General features: G+C 30.7%; 2 long non-coding RNA genes across 5 annotated transcripts; both read right to left on the reverse strand.

Annotated features, from left to right (window-relative positions):
* Window positions 1-9,663: 9,663 nt before the first annotated feature.
* LOC107910169 (uncharacterized) lies at window positions 9,664-13,285 on the reverse strand. Of its 3 annotated transcripts, none has more exons than XR_001687504.2 (5): window positions 12,841-13,278; window positions 11,425-11,523; window positions 11,282-11,344; window positions 11,028-11,164; window positions 9,664-9,760 (listed from the first exon to the last, which is right to left on the reverse strand). It is a non-coding gene; the product is annotated as an uncharacterized lncRNA (long non-coding RNA). The 3 variants fall into 3 exon arrangements; XR_001687503.2 differs by lacking the exon at window positions 9,664-9,760 and adding an exon at window positions 9,803-9,993 and having other exon boundaries at window positions 10,091-11,164; window positions 12,841-13,285; XR_001687506.2 differs by lacking the exon at window positions 9,664-9,760 and adding an exon at window positions 9,803-9,993.
* A 2,515-nt stretch (window positions 13,286-15,800) lies between these two features.
* LOC107908318 (uncharacterized) lies at window positions 15,801-18,483 on the reverse strand. 2 transcript variants are annotated; one of them, XR_001686976.2, is made up of 3 exons: window positions 18,345-18,483; window positions 18,098-18,191; window positions 15,801-16,106 (listed from the first exon to the last, which is right to left on the reverse strand). It is a non-coding gene; the product is annotated as an uncharacterized lncRNA (long non-coding RNA). The 2 variants fall into 2 exon arrangements; XR_001686975.2 differs by lacking the exon at window positions 18,098-18,191 and adding an exon at window positions 18,192-18,248.
* Window positions 18,484-18,917: the final 434 nt, after the last annotated feature.

The raw sequence follows: 18,917 nt of genomic DNA on the forward strand, positions 1-18,917 counted from the left end.
AGCTATTCATCGACGACTTTATCTTTTCCCTTCCTATTCAAGGAATTCATGTCGACATTAGCTACAGATTAACATAAGCACACTAAATCATCAATAAACAATCAAATTCACACCCAATTACAAATTTACACATATTTTACACTTTATTCAATTTAGTCCCTAAAACCGAGACTAACATAACTTTCAAATTAGAACTCAAATTTTCAATTTGATTTCACTATAGTCTATTTAAAAGCTCTTGTTTCCCATTTCCGCCAAAAATTTCATAATTCATGCAATTTAGTTCCTATTGAACAAAACTATAGTTTAACTTCACAATTTAGTCCCTTTTCACTCCTAAGCTTAAAATTCATCAATTTAGTACCTAAAATTTCAAGATATCATCAATGTAATCTTTCTAAAACTTTAACAATTCCAAAAAATAACACATAGGTCAGCTAGATTAAGCTCTCGGTATTTCAAAAATTACAAGAAAATGATTAAATTACACTAACCAATTGATGGTTTGAACCCTAGGATTTTTGGTTGATTCTTTGACTGCTCTCCTTTCTTAAATCGATGCTTAGAAGAATAGAGAAGACAATGTCTTTCTCTTTCTTTCCATTACCTTATTTTTTATTTTTATTTTTATTTTTATTTTTTTTTACACAAATTCATATAAATTCATGCCACTACCTTTCACTCTAACTTAGAAAGGTATAATTGCCTTATTAATCCATGCTCCGTGATTCTAATTAAAAATTCTCTAACAATTGAACTTTTACCAGTTTTACAATTTAATCTTTGTACCTTAATTAATCACTAATTTGATAAAATTACCTATCCAAAATATTTATGGTTTTGATTTATGGAAACGGGGTCTCAAAATCGTATTTTTCGACACCATTAATTTTTGGGTCATTACATCCTCGTCGCAATGTCGGCTAATAGTGAGTTATGTCTCGATGCCGAGTGGCCTGAGGTCACGATGTGACATACTATTTGGCAACGTCACAATGTGGAGGAAGTGACATCACGACGTTGGCCCTGAAGTTTTTAAAACTTTGCAATTTGGTCTTATTTCATGCTCAAGTCAACAAAAGAGCTTTCGTAAGCTCAAGTAAGGCTTGGATTTGATTGTGTATCATAATGTAAATATGTTTATTATTTAATTGCATGTTTGAATGATATTTACTGTATAATTTATGGTAGTTGCTTCGGCAACGAATGTGGCATCTTGTAGCTCGGTCCTGGCGATCGGGTCGGGCGAGGGATGTTACAACTAGAGTTACTAGGGTAATTATTGTAAATCCTAAGGGATAAAGACGTATAGAGTTTAAATCCTTCAGGACTCTCATCTTATAGATAGACATAAATCTTGACCGTCAATATAACTCAATCTGTACCGTTGAATTTGGGGGAGCTCAACTATAAATAGTGGTCTTCTTTCTCATTTGTGATCACTCAATTGTAAACCTTCAAAGTAATCGAATACTTTCGAGAGCATTTAGTCAAACACTTGGTGTGCGCTATTTTTCTGTTGCTTTTTGTTCGTTTGTAGCTTCTATTATCTTTCGAGTTTGCTTTCGCTTTGCTTCGACTTAGGCAGGATTTAAACCCAAGAAATCGCCTAAGGTCACACGGTTTGCTTGGCTAAAGTTTTAGCCTTGTGACACTAGGTAATTGTTTCCACATTAAGGCTTGAACTTAAGGGCTTTCAAAGACTAACTTAGATAATAATAAATAAATAAATAAAAAGTTGAAGTCCCAATGTGAGAACAATTGTCAAGTTTAGTGCCTAACTTGAACAAAAAATGTTCATACCTCAATGTGGAAACAATTGCTACGTTTAGGGCCTAACTTGGATAAAAAAAAAGTTTAGACCTCAATATGGAAAAAATTAGTAAGTTGAAGTCCCAAAATATAGTTTAACCCAAAGTTTTATTATAAGTGTGCAATGGAAGCATAGACGGTTGTAATAATGAAAAGAATAGGTTATTTAGTAATTTCACAAGTAAGAAAAAAGCATCCAATATTAAAAATAAATAATATATTTATTTAATAATTAAAAAAGAAAATGAGGATAGGAGAGACGTGACACCGGTTGAAATGTAACGGAAACGGAAAGGGGGAATTTGTAAACGGGAGCCACATAAAGAGGGACATGGATACCCCTTCCCCTTCCCTCACTTCACTTGCTCCCAAAATAAATTTTAAAAAGTTAAGCCTTTTTGTCGCCTTCCTCCCTCCCCCAATTTAAATTTCATGTTATAGGCATTGGTTTTGATCTCTTACACCATTAGCAAAGTACTCGTGATGATTTTACAAATATAAATATGTATTCCAACATGTTAGTATTAAGGATCCACGCATCACAATTGTACATAATTAAAAACAATAAAGCCATGTCTAGTTTTTTTTAAAACTTTTATAAATTTAATTCAACAATTTAAATTTTACATTTTATATATGCTAATATTTAAAATTTTGATTGAATTAGTGTTACATTCAACTGAGTTTTAACACAATTGTAAATTTACTTAAAATTCTTATTTTTACAAAGAGCAAATATTATTTTCAAAAATATTTATATCTTTTTATGTTTTTATATAAAATCTAAAAGAATACACGTATCATTAAAAATAAATGTTATTCTGAATTTGAAGCGAAATTCAGATCTCAATTGATTGGTTTGCATCATGAACTAGACTGTTATTATTTGGAGTAAATATTTGTAAATATATATGTAATTAGAAATGGTAAGATGAAGAGGTTGTGTTGTGTGAAATTTAAGTGATTACATTCTATTGTAGCAAAAATAGATAAATAAATAAAATGAAGATGAGAAATGTGAATACCGTCGGACCATTTCTCCTATTTAAAGTCTTATCATTAAAAAGAAAAATAAGTGTTAGGAACAAAGTCGTAAAAGGACCGGAAATGCTCATACTACCATGTGTAATGATCACAAAGCTGAAACAAGAGTGGCCCTCTTGGGACACCTCCACATATAAAAGCAGCAGTAAAAATACAAACAATTTCTTTTTCTTTTCTTTTCTTTTGTAAAGAAAAAAAGTACTCTCCGTAAAAATTTGGATTTTTATATGTTTTAAAATTGTTAGAATTTTATTAATTTTTAAATCAGGTGGAGGTGGCTAAACAGGAATTTCAACCCAACCAATTTTGTAATAATACTTTTTTTTCTAAATAAAAACATTTTTATATTTTTTTTAAACAACCTGAATTGTTTTTTCGAAGACACGTAATAATTAGATTGGACGTGTACTTATACATGTGGTATGTTTGGGTAATTATTATAACTACTGAGTCCCATTGAATTAAGTATGCCTGGAACACAGCAATTACTCTCCAATTCTTAAAGCAAATGGTAACAATTGGAGTAATTATGTAGGTAATTACAAATAATTACACTTGAATCTTATTACTCCATCACTTTTCAAATATACATTAATATAATTTAAGTTTAAAAGGATATTATTATACAATAATATTTTAATTTTAGGATATATATTTTATTTTAAAATATAATTATATGTTATTTTACTAGTCTTCTTTAAATAATCTAAAAGCTTTAATGAGGAGGTATAAGTAGGGGTGTTCAAAGGTTGGTTAAAACCAAATTAACCGATTAAATTAAACGAAATATTTCGGTTTAGTTAATTTTTTTTTTAAAAATTTAGTTCGATTAAGGGTTAAAGAATTATGCAGTTCGGTTAATTCAGTTAATACTAGTTTGGTTTGGTTAACTATTTGATATAAGTTTTCATGCACTATTTAAACCTTCTAAATAATTAACTGAATTGCTTATTATTTGTTATTAATTATTTATGGAGCAATTGATCAAATTTTATCTTTTTATTATTTTTATTAGTAATTAATGCACTATCAAATACTTTCTTAAACTATGATGATTTGTCACAGTTACAATATAAGTAGAAAAGACTCTAATTTTTTCAACATGTTAAAAGTGGCTATCAAAATTTTCAAAAGAATACAAAAATTTCTAAGGGCATATTCTTAAATATTTTGATATTTCAAAATATCTAAGCATACGTACATAGAAATTTTGGTATTTCAAAATTTGTAAAGAGCATATCATTAGCTATTTTGGAATTAGAAAAAATTCAAAAGAAATACCAATAATTTTATGGAGAATCGTTAAAAATTTGGTATTTATAATAAAAATTTGTGTATACTAAAATCATGTTACCCGAGCCTTTACTAAGATTTCTAATGAAATATCGAAATTTCTAAGCGCAAATCTTTAGATATTTTGGCATATACCACAATTTCTAAGGGATATTAATATTTCTAAGGAACCTCGTTAGAAATTTTTATATATCAAAATAATGTTATCTAAGCCTTCACCAATATTTCTAACGAAATACCAAAATTTTTAAGTGCATATCCGTTGCCATATATATCCTTAAATATTTTGATATATATACCACCATTTCTCTCACGGAATACCACAGTTTCTATGAAATCTCATTAGAAATTTTGGTATACCAAAATCATGTTACCCAAGCCTTTACCAATATTTCTAACGAAACACCAAAATACCTATGTGTGTATCCTTAGGTATTTTGGTATATACCATAATTTCTATAGAACCTCGTCATGAATTCTGGCTTATCAAAATCATGTTACCCAAGTCTCTACCAAAATTTCTATGCACATACCCTTAGATATTTGAGTATATACCATAATTTTTAAGGAATCCCGTTAAAACTTTTGGTATACCAAAATCCTAATTTATAAGCCTATATCAAAATTTCTAACAAAATGTCAATATTTATAATAGTATATCCTTAAATATTTTGATATATGTATACCCAAATCAGGATTTATAAGTTGTAACCCAACTTTTTAACGAAATACCCAAATTTATATTATAAGAAATATCTCCAATTGATTCAAAATTATCAAACGTATACTGATGCTTTAGTAAAAAAATCTGATAATCAAAATTCTCGTGTCGTAAGAAAAAATAAATAAAAGAATCAAATCCGGTGGGGAAGAAAAAAAATCTTTTTTTTTTATTGAGCGTCTTCACTCATCTTGTTTTATCATATTAATTTCTACTCTACCTTTCCTGAGTTCATTCTCGAGAGAACCCCATTTCATTTAAAGCATTTCGTTAGATTCCTTTTGATCTCCTTATTTTTTAATCTCATTGGAAACTATATAAAGACAATGTATATATTAGTCAGATTCGTAATGAAAACACCAAATTTCAAAACATTATTCATTAATTACATAACTTTATATATTTTTCAATATCAAAATTTTTGAATTTACAATAAAACCAAGAAAATTATATAGTTTTTTGGTAATTTAATTAAAAATTAAATATAGATATAATGAAATATGATAATAAGAAAAAAAATTACCAAAATACGAAATAACAATTTTATAACTAAATACTTTGGTTGATACCCAAATTTTTTAGGATAAAAAAAATTCTACGTAAATATCCATATATTTTGGTATATACCACAAATTTTAAGGTGATATCAAAATTTCTAAGATAATTATTAGAAATTATTGCATATAAAAAAATTTTAAGCACATATCCTTATATATTTTGGTGTATATCGCAATATCAAGGGGAAAATCAATATTTCTATGGAACCTAAAAAATTTGGGCATATTAATATCATATTATCCAAGCCTTTACTAAAATTTCTAACGAAACACCAAAATTTCTATGTGCCTGTATATCACAGTTGCTAAAGGAATACCACAAATTTTATGAAATCTCGTTAGAAATTTTGGTATACCAAAATTATGTAACTCAAGCCTTAACTAAAATTTCTAACAGAATACCAAACTTTTGATACATGTATCCTTGGATATTTTGGCATATATCACAATTCTAAGGGAATGCCACAATTTTTATGGAACCTTGATAGAAATTTGGAATACCCAAACCTCTATCGCGTCAAAATTTCTAATGAGGTATTTTAACATATCAAATCCTGATTTACAAGCCTAAATCATTACGATACATACAAAAACTTGTAATGGAGTTCCAAAATTTCTAATAGCACTTCCTTATATGTTTTGGTATATACCACAAGCTTTATAAATTTTATACGAAAATTTTAATTTTATGATTTAAGAAATGAGTTTTGTTATTCCATAATAGCCGAATCGTAACAAAATAGTGGTGATAGCATATGTTTTTAAGGCTGTTTCCTTGTAATGTAGATGAAATTTTGCCTTGTTTGTTTACATGCATTTAGTACATTTGGAAATCATTATTTTCATACAGCTGAACTAATTAATAAACAATACTAAAATCGGAATAACATGAGCAAATATCGTTTTACACCGCATTATAATAACATAACCAAAAAAAACATCTCAAATTGGTCCAGACCCAAATTCATCCTCCTCATTTTCAAGTATGGTCCAAATTCAGATGACCATTTTTGATATTGCAAATCTTAGAATTAATATCCTCATGGTGTTAATTGGTCGGTCGGATTCATTATGGTATAATCAGACAAGGAAACCAAAGTGATTGCTAAAGACTGGGAGGAAAACTAGAAATGTCAATGATTAACAAATTGCAAACATGTTTTAACCTCCCATGCCACAACCTTGACGGAGTACATCATAAATTGATGAACTCAGGGTGCTCACAATTCTCATAGCATTTCCTAACAGATTCAGGATCGAATGGCACTTTCTTCTTTCTCACAAAACATTTATTGTCAGTTGCAGTAGAACTCAAACACATGGGGGATACAGGAATCAGCACGTTTTCCATCCCCTATTACCAATCATATTTGTATAATTCGGTAAATTACCCAAATCTACATTGACTAGATCTAAAGACATACCCACCTCAAGAAGGGCACCAAGTTGTAATAGATCCTGAAGCCTTTCTTCCACTGTGGCTGAGACAAACCTCTTATCATCATAGCAGAGATGTTTTCTTTTCATAGATGCCATCTACAAGGCTGAACTAAAAAACAATCCAAGAATATAAACCTCGAGTGATCCAGGCAAAGAGTAGCAAATAAATGGTTTAATGTAATGAATTTCTACTTAATACTTTAATTTGAATGAATATAAGAATAATAAAAAGATGTTACAAACTGGCCTACATAAAAACTTACATTAAAATGAGTTACTAAAACTAACAGCAATTACCAAATAGCAAAGAACTAAATTCATCAAACGAGAAAAAAGTTGGAAATATAAACCCTAAACAAAAAATCTCACATTTAAGCAAATTGAAAGTGAGCAAATCACAACATATGTATACTGTACTAGGCCCAATTTGCCCGGCCCTTACAAACAAAAAATATATAGTAATAGAATTAAAAGTCCAAAAGTCCCAAAAAAATACAGAAACATTGGCCCAATAAAATCTAACCCAAAATACAGTCTTAATCCCGATTAGCCTAAACCCAATTAGCTTTAACCCAAACCCAAACCCAAACCCTAGCCTAGCCCAAAAACCAACTCAGCCCAAGATTGCCCCCCAAACACCGAAAACCCTAGCAGCAAACAGAATAAGGCCACGTTCCCCGCCGTACGTCGTACCTACAAATAAGGCCAACAACGCAACAGAAACAACAATGAAAGAAAGAAACGAAATAGCAGAAGGGGGATTTTTGTATTTTTTTCTTTTATTGTATATTCTGTATTTTCGGCTATATAAGCCAAGATTCGAACCCTGTATGTTGGTTACGCAGATTTTATAAAGAAAAATACAAATACGAAAGGTGATTCAACTTCTGCTTTATTTTCGTTCTTGTTTTTATTTATTTATTTTCCTTTTTCCTTTGTGTTTTCGAATACTGATTACCCAACCAGGATAAAAATGGGAGATAATAGTGTTTAGGCGTACCTGGAGGCCGGATTTTCGCCTTCTCTCCATAGTCATCGGAGTTGAACCGGAGATTGATGGCCTCCGGAAGACATGAATCGACAGAGCGGCGGCGTTCAGGGGGTTAAGGCTAAATCCCTAGCAGAGTTTCTCCCCTTTCTTTCTGTTTTTTTTTTTAAGAAATAAAGTAGAAATGTTTTTAAGAAAAAAATTTGTTTTAAGTAATAAAAGGGAAACGACGCCGTTTGAAGTAAGGCATTCAGGTGTCAAAACGGCACCGTTTAATGGCCTATACCCGCGCGGTGACCCGACCCGAGGGAAGGATCCACGTGTTTTTGCTCAATGGTCTATTTGCGCAAATGGTCCTCTCTCTTTTGTGCCGAGTTCAAATCAGTTCTTTTCCTTTTTTAAATTCCGCCTTTTAATTTGCTTTTCGTTTTATTTTAGTCCATGCCGCAACACAGCGTTTTGGAGGACAGGGAATATTTTCGAATTAACCTTCCATGTTATTCGCGCATTGCACATTGGCCCTTATTTTGTTTATTTATGTTATTTCCTGATTAATTTTGTTTTAGTTGCAATTTAATCCTCTTTTTGGTGTTATTTGTTTCTTTTTAATTAGTTTAATAATAATAATAATATTATTATTATTATTAGGTCTTTCATTTCACATGTTTTACTTGTTTAAGTCAATATGTATTATTATGTATATTACTTGTTTGATTTTCTTTTCACGTAACATTTTGATAAAATCTATGTATATTATCTTCTTTTTATTCTATTATTGATATTTCAAGATTTCATGTATATTCTTTATTTTAATTTTTTCATATACATATAACTTATTATTTATATATTGATGAGTTTAAATGTTTTACCTTTCGCGCTATTTTTTATTTTGTTTAGTGTTTCTATAATTCATTTTCAATTCATTTTGCTCTCTAATATTGGTGTTAGTATTAGCATAATGTGGGATATGAAATTATCACTCCATCACACTTTATTCGCTTAAAAAGCTACATTTAATATCATTCAAGTATCGAGAGCATTTTTATTCAAAAAGTTTTCAAAAATGACGCAATACTCGGCATTTGGGATCTTAGAAAAGATTGGGCCCTAACGTATTGGGTTCCAATTTTTCTCGTTGAATCTAAATAATCGAGGATATACTTTAATCAAAACATAAATAAAAAGCTCATTCTCGAGAATTCGATACATTGTGTCATAACGCATTGGATATGACATGTTATTTTCTCAAGATGAAGATTTTTTCTAAAAAAATAATAATAAATAAAAATAAATGCAATACTCGGTATTTAGGAATTTTGAGAAATTAAACCCTAACTTATTGGATTTTGATTCTTTCATTTGACCCCAAATAATCGAATATCCTTCTCAAATATTGCACAAGTTTTAAAATCAAACTTAAATTTTGAAGATTTAGAATGTTGCACTCTAACTTACTGAGTGTGACAATTTATTTCTTTGAAATAAGTAAGCCTTATCATCCAATTCATTTTATTCAAGATAAAAGGATCGTATTTTTAAGATCTTCTCAAAATTTCAACACTAAGACATTAAATGATCAATTCGGTACCAATTTTGAGCGTCACGAGAGTGCTAACCCTTCCTCGTGCGTAACTAACTCCCGAACCTATTTCTTCAAAATTTGCAGACCTAAAATCATTTTCAAGGTGATCCAATCACATATTAATAAAAGATAGGTGACGACTCCCATTTCTATTTTTAAAAAGTCAATCCCCATTTTTTTAAATTTAAAAACGGTTTCGACATATACCAGCTGGGAGATTGATTACTTCTTTTCTAAGTTTTTTGTGGAGTTTGTGGTCGGATTGTCAGGATAACCCAATTGGATGGAGGCAAGAAAGGGTCGCGCATCTTGCCTGTATCATGCTAGAAAGCCAATATAGTAAGAAAAACAACAAAATTTATACTAAGAAATACCCTAAAATTATTAGATATGAATCATTTTCAAGGAAGAAACTAAAATTGAAGAGTACAAATTTGAAATCACTTATTGGAGAATCAGAAGAGTACTACGAAAAAAAGAGTGGCAGAATAGGTGGTGGTGTCAAAGTTATTGGTGGAGCTTGTGGTTGGATTGGCGAGATAACGCAATTCACCATCTGAGATGTGATATGGGAGGAAGCCAACATCGTAAGAAAATGGAAAAAAAATAAAGTCAAATAAAAACTGAATAGTAAAAAATTTGAAATCACTAACTTGAGAATTGAAAGAGTCCTGCAAATAACAAAAAGGAGTGCGTGGCATAATAGGTAGCGGCATTGAAGTAATTAGTAGAGCATATGGTGAGAAAGGAGCTGATAATGGAGTTGGTAGGCAACAGTTCGTCGGAGAGGTTGGAGCTGCTTAAGGGAAAGAGATGAAAATGTTTGTGGCTAGTGAAGAAACCCTAAACATTGGTTATTATTGTATGAGAACAAAACGTTGTGTTTTGTTTTTGATGGTTCAACTTCACCCCCCCCCCCCCAAAAAAAAAAATTGTTTAATATATTAAAATCCCACGCACCTCCAGACCAAAATTTCAAAGGAAACAATATTAGAATTTTGGTATCTTCCAATATTTCTAATTTCTAAGACCATGCCAAAATTCCTAACGAGTTCAAAATTTTCGTATATAAGTATACCAAAATTTCTAATGATACACAAAAATTTCTAAGAGCATACCAAAGAGTTCATCCTAAGACATTTTGGTATATACCAAAACTTCTAAGGGAAAGCAACAATTACATATATCAACGGAATTGAATCTTAAAAACTACCTTCAACTACTCATTCAAAATATATTCGTAGTTCCTCTTCTCAGCTACAAAAATAAGGGAAAACCAAAATTTTCATTCATCAATTTGGTGGAATTTCAACACTGGACAACCAATTTAGGTGGGAAGAAGAATACACGATTAGGTATGAATATTTAAATCCTAAATCTTAGGATTAATCTTTGATTTTAACCAACTATTTTTAAGTAAGTATGCAATACATATGTATGTATGCAAGTATTTTGGATTATATAATTATATTATTTCGTAAAGTATATATGACTATACCGTGTAAACAAGACCTACACTAGAGAAAGTAGAATATGGAAAACTAACTTTGTTTGCATACTGCTCATGTATAACTAGAACCTATATTATACCTTATTCTTTCCACCTTGTTCTTCACATTCTAACTCTTTTTTTTTCGTATTCTACTTTCTCTGTGGTCATCTTTTGTTTGAAAGGCTTCTTCTCTGAATCCAAAAGTTTTGACCACTCTGGCCAACTTTCGACGTTCCTAATTCAAAAGAATATAAACAGTTACTAATATACATATAATCAGCATCAATGGTTGTATATAAAACTCATCAATAAACCACCAATAAACATAGAATTTCTCAAAACTTCAACTCACATGTACGTGCAATTTCTGTTTCTCCTTACTTTTCTCCTGACATTTCCTTCTTGGGCACTTGCACTACAAAAAGACCATAAATTATCATTATGGAATTTCTAAAACCTTAAGCATTTATTATCTACATAATCCTAAATCGATACCTATTTCATAATGATAACAAATAATGTAACTTCCGCATAATGTAAATATGATGATACTGGTTTCTGCACTTTCTTCGACTTTCCACTTGCCATTACAACCTATATTGATAATACAAAAAACATCAAGACATATGCATAGCTCTAACAAAGATGGAAAGATGGATTAAACAGAATCGCAAAAGCAAGGATTAAACATTCATGTAGTCTGGAAGCCATCCAGATTGAGTTCAAGCCATCTAGATGACATTTTTGGAAATATAGGATAGAACCTAGCAATTTATCATCCATCTGAATGGGAAGTTTGCCATCTGGATAGCCATAGACCCTAGACAATCATATCTTTAAACCACATAATCAGATCTCACGATTAACTCAACAAAGAATCTTTAAACCACGCATACAGTAACTAAATAGCTATATAGACCAAAAAACAAGCTGATTTCTCGACAATCAAATACAAATAACTTCAACAACTATGTAGCTTTGCAATATGTACTAGTTACAATTTAAAAGGGTATAACCAAAACACCCCCACACTTGCACCAACAAAATATTTCATTTCAAATAGTACGGAAAAGCATATATTCAACATCAATTAATAAAAAGGTCCTCCATCAACAGTAGGGTATAAAATTTACAACCACAAAACTATGTAAGAAATTTCGAGACATCAAAGAATGTATCATAAGATAGAATTAAACCATTACAAACACACATCGCAATTACAAATGGTTAGACTCAAACATAGTTACTAATACATTGACTAAAAAGAACAAATTATTATTTTAATGTAACATTATAATTGTTATTGTAAATTCATTATTTGTCCTTGATTAAGATAAAAATATCCATGAGTTGTAGTCATGCATAAAAAGGAAAAATTCCCATTGGATAAGATTTGATGGTCAATATCATAATTATATTTACATTAATAATTTATATCATACAAGTGTTAATAAATTTGGTATATGTTACTTTTCATATTCTATTATGATATGTAGCGTCCAAAATTATGAGATTGTCACTAAAGAAATGGTGGAAATGCTATTTCAGTACATAATTATATACTTTCATTCACCCAAATGCAAGTAGCATAGCCAGCAAATACTATCAATAAATTATCTAGTATTCTTAGTTTGCTACTATTTACTATCCTTTAATGACAACCTTTATAGGTCTGAGTTCTTAATTTTGGTTATTGTTTACTATCCTTTAACAAAAGTCCATGCCTGAAACTCAACGCTAGTCAACAAGAATTTGTTCATTTCTGAGTTATGATTCTAGGAGAAACTTTGTAAAGGCAACAATTAAAATGAAAATTTAATTAAAGGAAACAACCAAGTACTAAACATGCTATAATTTCAAAAGGGAAAAAGAAAAGCATAGGTGCCATGAGTTTCAAATAGAGACACGAACTTAAGATATGTTGGAGTTTTGCACCAGAACGGAGTGTGGAACAGGGCCGGAGCGGGATAATAGGTGGCGACGGAAGGCGAACCCGAAGCGGGGGGGGGGGTTGGCGTCGAAGAAACAAAGAGAATAAAATGCGAAGGGATGTTAAAATTTCTGGTCGCATCGGAGAGTCGAACGTCGTTGGAGTGCGGGATAATAGGCGGTGACGGAAGGCGAATACGAAACAGGGGAGGTTTGGCTGTGAAGAGAGGAGAACAAATGAAGATTTCTGGGGCTGTTCAAATTCTTAGTCACGCCGGAGTTTTATCGGCATCGGAGTGTGGGAAACAGGTGGCGACGGAAGGCGAAGGAGAAACCGGGGGAGTTAGGCAATGAAGAAGACGAGAGAAGAAAGACAGTTTTTTTACCAAAATGAATGGGTTAGGGTAAATTTTATGTATAACCGGTCATTACCGGTTCTAAATTCTTTTTTATATTTTTCTTTTTCTAATCAAGGTTAATCTAACAGCCGGGTTACTTTTTTCCCCTTTCTTTTAGCTTCCCATAAGCTTGTTTTAAGAGTTCATCCCCAGTTTTGCTACTTTTAAGAGAATTTTTACAATAATTAAATTTTTTTAGGATTTAAAATTATGTAATTATAATTTATTCGGTATTATATTTTTTAACCAAATAAATTAGAATTTTTTATGATTACTAAGGGAATAATTATTTTTCATTCAATTAATTTGTACTATATATATTGTTTTGTTTTCATATGTTTTTTCTAAATTATATATATATTTGTAATTTTTTAAGACTTTTAAAAATTTATCATGCTACACATATTCATTAGTTGAGAATTTTCACAGCATTAAAAAATTAGCCAAAAACCTATAATGAAAGAATATTTAGATTCAATATCATATTATAAATTAAGGCTAATTTAAAAGTTAATATAGATATGTGAAATATGCTAATACATGTCTATAGGTAGAATTAGAGCAACAAAATGATATTTTCTATTAAAAAACATTTGTTTTTTTTTCAAATATTGCTATTAAACGTACAAAATTGAATTATATTTAAGAAAAAAGTTATTCAAAACTTCGTAACATTGTCCTCGAGATTTATTTATTAAATCAATTTTAGATTAAAAACCAAATTTATTCTTTATTAATTACTTATTATTTTAAATATTTTCGTTCTTTTTAATTTAATAATTTTTAATTAAAATCATAAATAGCTCATTATTAAATTAAATTATAAATTATACAATATTCTAATATAAGCATATGTTAGTTAATACTTAATAATTGTAAACCCGTAAAGTTTTTTTTTATGCACCAAACCCATGAAATTTATAGATATAAATGAAATAGAACTCTACTTAAAATTTAAAATATATCAAAACTTATCTACATTTTGTTAGACATTTACCTAATAAAATATTCATAATAATAAATCAATTAGAGATGCCCATAACTTCTTTAAAACTGCCTTTATGAGATAAAACACTCCTATTAAATTATGACACTTTTAATATAGGCTAAAAAGGAATATAAATTTCTGAATTTTGGTGAAAAAATCAATTAAATTCTTCAGTGGAAAACACATTTAATTAAATTCTTAAATTAAATTAATTAAATGTTTTGACTAACATTTTTACAACACTAACGCGACATGTCACATCATTACACTTTTCTTTTTATTTTTTTCTGACATAGCATGTCATATTAGCATCGTTTTTCATGTCAGCATGCTACATCAACATCATTTATCATGTCAGCAAAATTAACGATCAAATTAATAAATTGACGATTTTTGTTAACGAATGGGCCTAATTGATTTTCAAGGAGCCATTAAGGGCTCAATAGGATGAACTTTTTTTTCCCAATGGCCTAATTGCATTTTTATTTTTTTTAAGTTTTTTTTTACCCTTAAGCCTATTTTAGGCCTTTTTTACATTAATAATATAAACAAATTAATTCCAAAATAATGTCAGTATATATACCAAAATGGTATGTTTAGGGGGTGGTGCATTTCTCATAGGCGGCACCATTATTTTTTTTAATAAATTTTATTTTTTAAAAAATATTATTTTATTAGTGATGTCATATACATAGGTGACACCACTTTTATACCATGACATACGATAAAAAATACGGGTCAATTTTCACACATGACCACTCATCGTGTGTGACGCCACTTGGACTGGTAGCTCCAGTTGCTCCTCTCTGACAGGCGGCACTAGTGCCAGTGACCAATCCCTTCTGCTGCGCCCTGTACACTGCAAAAATGCAGTGTTAAGTCCCTTCCAAAGGGAAAAAAAGGATGAATGGGGGACCTTATAAGTAGGGGTGAGCATTCGATCGAATCAAATCGAATCAAAAATTTTTGAGTTAATCGAGTTTTCGAATCTCATTTTATCATCCTAACTTTATTTGAAGTTTTATCGAATCGAATCGAGTGAGATAGAAATCGAATCGAATCGAATCGAATCGAATTATTTGTTCGAGTTAAGTTTAAAAATAAAATAAAATTATTGTTGTTTATTTTTATGTAATTTTTCAAAAAATAATTTTCTTTAAAGTTTTTAAACATAATCATACAACAAAAAATTGAAGTAAATAAGTGAATAAATAAAAGTAACACAACATCAACCCAAATAAACAACATCATTCCAAATAAACAACAAAAATAATACAAAAAGATCATAATAAAAAACATAAGTAAAAGTCCAAGTAAATAGCATGAGTCTAAAGAAGGGTGATATTGGTTTGCAAGATACGAATTTGCAGGCTCATGGAAACATAGAGAGAGCTAATGTGCTGCTTTGGGCAACTAAGCAGGATTTTCTGGACAAAGAAGGCATTACAAACCAGCATGATATTATTGTGTTCCCTATTTTATACATCTTCAGGTACTCGCTCATTGGTGAAGGCAGAGAGTAGAAACTAATGACATCCTGAACTAGACATTTAGGGTAACACATAGGCCATGAATATTAACTTTTAAAATGGTACCAAATCTGTTTTTGTTTACTTTTTCTGCATTTCTTTCTCCTTTTCTTTTCATTTGTTAAGAAGGAAATGAAGAAAAAGAAATTTGAAGCTAAAATATTGCCAAATCTGCAGCAGTGCCACTAAATACATGATGAAATAGGGAAAAAGTAAAAACTGAAATTCTAATGCATTTAGCAAGTTGTAACCTTTGCAACAAACTTCAAGCAGCTAAAGCTGAGTCCATCAAGCAGAAGGAAACTAATCGGTGGGTAGGTTGAATATCATTTCCTGCATAATAAGAAAACTGGATTGTTATTTCGCTAGGTTATATAGAATAATTCCTATTGACTTATAAGAGATGAATGTAGTTTTAAGATAAACGCTATCACAGACAGGACATGTGTCACTTCTTTCCATCCATTCAAGAATACATGCAAGGTAAAAATGATGCTCGCATTTTGAGATAATTTTTGGATTTTCTGCATCATACTCTAACAGGAAAGAAGAAAAAACTACTTAATATTAAAATTTTAACTCATAACCAACAAGCTACAGCCTACAAGTGAACACAGTATCAAAAATTTTGACAATCATCATAATATATAAAAGGGCAGATTAGAAAATATGCGCAAAAACATTGACTAATCATTGAGCAGATAATAATATTACAACTTTATTAGGTTAAAGTAACTCCAGAAGGATTAAAAAAGTAAGTCATTGAAAAGAAAAGAAAAACCCACCTTTTTTCGATGGACTTGCTACATGTCGTTAAAAAAAATATCTCAACAGAGAATTTAAATAAAAAAAATAAAACAGATGAATAAACAAAGTGAAATTTTTTTTATACAAAAACATGGCTATTTTACCAAAAAAAGCCCTTTTTTTAAAAAATTTACCGAAATGGGCCGACTTTTTGATTATTTACCGGAATAGGCCATTTTCCACGAAATCGCGTTCATGTCAGCGCGATGTCAGGGTACGTGTCAGACATCGCGTCCACGTCAGCGCGGTTTGCTGACGTGGAAGGAAATCGCGCCCCCTAGGACGCGATTTGCTGACATGACATGAACAGTGTGTTTTTAGCTTGGAAAACTTTGAAAGGCCATAACTTTTGGCTCGGTTGTCCGATTGAAACGAATTTTTTTTTATTTCGAATAAATTTTCGAGATCTACGCGCTGGCAAACTGCTTAAAGATGAATAGGGACTAATTTGTAAAGTATAATTTGTTAGTTACGAGTATAGGGACTAAAGTGTAATTATTTCAAAATTAGCATGAAATTTTTGTATTTAAGAATATTTGAATGTTATGGAAGGATGAAATTGAATTTGAATTGAAAAACAAAGCTTAGATTTGAAAATATGACTATTTAGGTTTTAGGGACTAAATTGAATAAAATAGAAAATTTTAGGGAACTTCTCAAAAGTGGAATGAGCTGACTTATACCTATAACAGGATGATATAAGACAATTCTGCAAAAAAATATCCGGTGTTTACTTCAAATAAATGAGGAAAATAACGATTTGAATGTTTCAAAATTCAATTTTAAACCGAAAAAATCAAAATTTAGGGGCAAAAAAGGATCTTTTTCAACGAAAAATTCGGCAAACCGCCTTTACCAGCGCGTAGATCTCGAAAATTTATTCGAAATCAAAAAAAATTCGTCTCAATCGGACAACCGAGCCAAAAGTTATGGCCTTTCAAAGTTTTCCAAGCTAAAAGCACACTGTTCATGCCACGTCAGCAAATCGCGTCCTAGGGGGCGCGATTTCCTTCCACGTCAGCAAATAGCGCTGACGTGGACGCGATGTCTGACACGTACCCTGACATCGCGCTGACGTGGACGCGATTTCACGGAAAATGGCCTATTCCGGTAAATAATCAAAAAGTCGGCCCATTTCGGTAAATTTTTTTAAAAATGGCTTTTATTAGTGATTTCCCCCAAAAACATAGCTCTGTTCTTTAAAGAATTAAACCATGAAAATTGAAATTTGAGAAGAAAGAATCCGACTTTTTGCGTTTAGTCAAATTACAAAGACAAAATTTTAAACACACAAAGAACAACAATTTCTGACTTTCTGCTGTTTACCAAGACTGGGATCAACCGATCAAGTGTATAGCAGTATAGGTAATTGGGAGACTCCATTTATTAATGTATGTACGAACAAATAAAAAAACAGAAGACTATCAAACCCTAAACCTATTTTGTATGTTTTTGTTTCTAAAGGTACTAGACAAATAAAAGCATCAATTAAAATGAAAGGCATGCTTGTGCAATACAAGTTTTCCAACTTTAGCTTGAGAGTTGAGAGTAGTCTTCTAAACCACAAGCTGACAAGTGCAACTCCAACAAAGAGAGAAGTTTGAATGTTACCTGTACCCAATCAATTGCTTTAGAAAGATTCGCAGAGGCAGAGCTCAAATCAAGGTACTGCAAGGAAGAAAGTCCAGAAACTGAGAAACCCATTGAAGACTTTTGAGACCGTATATAAATACAATGTAAGGAAAGGAATAAAAGTTAACAGACCTCTGATTTTGGAATTGGGTGGAGCCGTCAGCCGTGGAGGACCGGAGGTGGATTGGTGGAGGAGGGTGGACCGGAGGTGAAGATTTTTGAATTGGGGAAAAAAGGGAGGAGGGAGGGCACGGGCTTAGTTAGGGATTTTGGAAGTGATTTTGTTTTAACTTTTAATTTTTAAATGTAGTGTTTTTTAAAAATAAAAAATATATGTGGTGTATTTTAAAAATAAAAAATATAGTTTATATTCGAATTATTCGAATTATTCGAGTTATTTGAATTCAAAAATTCAACTCGATTCGAACTCGAAATTCGAAAAAAATTCGAATTGATTCGATTAACTCGATTAATTTGATTAACTCGATTCGAATAATTCGAATTTCGAATTTTTTTTTTAATTTTTTCGAATCAAATCGAATCGAATTTTGCTCACCCCTACTTATAAGCATGGTCCCCCTTGTAAATAAGGGCCCAGAAGTGAGAAAAAGAATAGGGAAAGAAAGGAGAGGAAGGAGAAGAAAGAAGAGATGTAGAAGAAAAAAGGAAAAATATATATATTATTTTAATAAATAATGTTTTTTT

Source organism: Gossypium hirsutum, chromosome D02 (assembly GCF_007990345.1).
Source record: "Gossypium hirsutum isolate 1008001.06 chromosome D02, Gossypium_hirsutum_v2.1, whole genome shotgun sequence".
NCBI classification, from domain to species: domain Eukaryota; kingdom Viridiplantae; phylum Streptophyta; class Magnoliopsida; order Malvales; family Malvaceae; genus Gossypium; species Gossypium hirsutum.